Source organism: Neovison vison, chromosome X, assembly GCF_020171115.1.
Source record: "Neovison vison isolate M4711 chromosome X, ASM_NN_V1, whole genome shotgun sequence".
NCBI lineage: Eukaryota > Metazoa > Chordata > Mammalia > Carnivora > Mustelidae > Neogale > Neogale vison.
In genome coordinates, this window is record NC_058105.1 from 122,193,140 (window position 1) to 122,196,374 (window position 3,235).

At 40.7% G+C, this 3,235-nt stretch overlaps 1 pseudogene; it reads left to right on the forward strand.

The window, feature by feature from the left end:
• Positions 1 to 583: 583 nt before the first annotated feature.
• On the forward strand, positions 584 to 2,834 carry LOC122896717 (annotated as a pseudogene).
• The last annotated feature ends 401 nt before the right edge of the window (positions 2,835 to 3,235 follow it).

Genomic DNA, 3,235 nt, shown 5'->3' on the forward strand with positions numbered 1-3,235 from the left:
AGCATAAAAAATAATAAAATACTTAGGGATAAACTTAACCAAGGAGGTGAAAGACTTACACATTGAAAACTATAAAACATTGCTGAAAGAAATTAAAGACATAAATAAATGGAAAGACATCTATGTTCATGGATTGAAAAAGTTAATATTAAGATGTCAATACTATCCAAAGAGATCTGCAAATTCAATGCAAGCCCTATCAAAATCCAAACAGCATTTTTTGTAGGGGAAAAAAAAAATCCATCCTAAAGTTCATGTGAAATCTCAAGGGACCACAATTAGTCAAAAATAATCTTGAAAAAGAAGATTAGCCCTTTTGTGAAGATGGCACCGAAAGCTAAGAAAGAAGCCCCTGCCCCTCCCAAAGCCAAAGACCAAAGCAAAGGCTTTGAAGTCCAAGAAAGTGGTGCTAAAACGTTTCCATGGTCACACAAAAAAGAAGATCCACAGGTCACCTACATTCCAGCGACCCAAGACTCTTCGTCTCTGAAGGCAGCCCAAATATCCTCGAAAGAGCACCCCCAGGGGAAACAAGTTTGATCACTATGCCATCATCAAGTTCCTCCTGAGTACTGAGTCAGCCATGAAGAAAACAGAAGACAACAACATACTTGTGTTTATTGCAGATGTCAAGGCCAACAAGCACCAGATCAAACAGGCTGTGAAGAAGCTCTATGACATTGATGTGGCCAAGGTCAACATCTTGATCAGGCCTGATGGAAAGAAGAAGGCATATGTCCTACTGGCTCTTGACTATGATGCTTTGGATGTTGCCAACAAACTTGGGATTGTCTAAACTGAGTCCAGCTGGCTGAATCTAAATACAAATTTTTCACTATTAAAGAAAAGAAAAAGGAAAAGAAGAGTAAAGTTGGAGGTCTTACACCTCCTTGATTTCAAAACATATTTGAAAGCTATAGTAATCAAAAGAGTGTGGTACTGCCATAAAGACAGACTTGTCGGCCAATGGAATAGGGTACGAACGAAGTCCCCAAACAAACCCTTGAATAGGTGGTCAAATGGTCTTCAACATAGGTGCCAAAACTATTTGTTAGGGAAAGGATAGTCTTTTCAACTAATAATACTGGGAAAACTGACATCCACATGCAAAAGAGTGATGTTGAATTTTTCTCTTATACCACATACAAAAATTAACTAAAAGTAGATTAAAGACTGAACTTAAGATTCAAAACTGTAAAACTCCCAGAGGAAAATGAAGGGCTGTAGGATGAGACACCCCAAAACAGGCCATTTGGCATAAAGATTATTTCAAGTTAAAAGTAATAAAAAGCCAGCAGGACAGGGAAGGTGCTCGGCCACCCCCATGACTACCTACATTTACATTGGAAAGGAGAGCCTGCCCCCAGGAGGGGAAGTATGAACAGAGGCACCCTTTTAGGAAGGAACTCATCTGCATGATAGAACCATCTTGTTTTTCCAAACATCTCCTTTTACCTCTTGCTAATGAGTTTTCTCCCCTTTGTATCAGCAGACCAGACCCCTACCTTTTCCCTCAGCTCATATAAGCTTCACATCACCTGATGGTCTTCACATCACCTCATGTCTGTGTGGATTCCCTGTATCTATGCTATTAAATTTGATTTTCTCCTGTTAATCTGCCTCATGTCCTTCGATTCTAAGTCCAGCTCTAGCCGAAGGACCTTTAAGGGCAGAGAACACGGTCTTCCTCCCTGACAAAAGCATCAAGAAAGAGCTTTGTGACTTTGGATTTGACACTGACTTCTTAGAAATGACACCAAAAATACAGAAAATAAAAGCAATGAGAGTCACATGGGACTCTATCAAACTTAAAGGCTTTTGTGTATTGCACTTTTTGTGGTGCCTCGGAGGCAGTAGGCTGCTTTAGGATAAAGCTGAACATCTCCTTCCCAGCTACTGGCTGCCAGAAACTCAGTGAAGCGAAAGATGAACGCAAATTCCGTACCTTTTCTGAGAAGCAGATGAGCACTGGGTGTTATGCAACTAATGAATCATTGAACATACATCAGAAACTAACCATGTACTATATGTTGGCTAGTTGAACTTAAATTTTTAAAAAAATTTTTAAAAAAAGAAGAAGAAGCATATGGCTACAGAAGTTGCTGCTGATGCTCTGGGTGAAGAATGGAAGGGTTGGTTATGTGGTCCTTGCCAAAATTATGTGGCAATGAGGAACAAGGCTTCCCCAGGAAGCAGCGTGTCTTGACCCATGGCCATGTGTACCTGCACCTGAGTAAGGGCATTCCTGCTACAGACCAAGGAGGGCTGGAGAAGGAAAGTGCAAGTATGCTCAGGGTTGTGCTGTGGATATCAATCTCAATGTTCTCAGTTTGGTTATTGTGAAAAAAAAAAAAAGAGGGATAAGGATATTCCTGCCTCACCACCCAGGGCTCAAAAGAGCTACCAGAATCCACAAACTCTTCAGTCTCGCAGAGGTAATGTCCCCCAGTATGTCGTGAGAAAGCCCTTAAACAAAGACAGTAAGAAACCTAGAACAAAAGCTCCCAAGATCCTGCGTCTTGTTACTCCACATGTCCTCCAAAGCAAATGACGGTGTATTGCTCTGAAGAAACAGCACACTAAGAAAGATAAGGAAGAGGCTGCAGATCATGCTAAACTCTTGGCCAAGAGGATGAAGGAGGCCAAAGAAAACCCACCAGAAACAGATTGCCAAGAGACAGAGGCTGTGCTTTCTGAGAGCTTCTATCTCCAGCTTGGAGTCCAGCCAAAAAGGATTTTCTAAGAGTAGCAGATCAATAAGATCAGACATCAACAAACCAATGAAGCAACAAAACAAAGCAAAACAAAACAAATTGGTGTATCCAAGAGCATAATCAACAAAGTGAAAAGGCATCCTATGGGAGACAATCTTTGCAAATCCTCTATCTAATAAGGGGTGAATAATTAGGACACAGAATGACAACTCAATAAGATTAACAACAAACAAATAACATGATTTTAAAATGGCCGAAAGACTTGAGAAGACATTTGTCCAAATGGCCAACAAACACGACAAGATGCTCAACCTCACACACCCATTAGAGAAATGCACGTCAACACCACAATGAGATACCGCCTGGCACCCACTGGGGTGGCTTATAAAAGACAAGAAAAGAGAAACCAATTAGTGAGGATGTGGAGTAACTGAAACCCTTGTGTCCTGTTGACAAGATCATAAAATAGCCCAAGCAGTATGAAAGGGTATGACAGTTCTTCAAAAAATTAAATCTAGAAC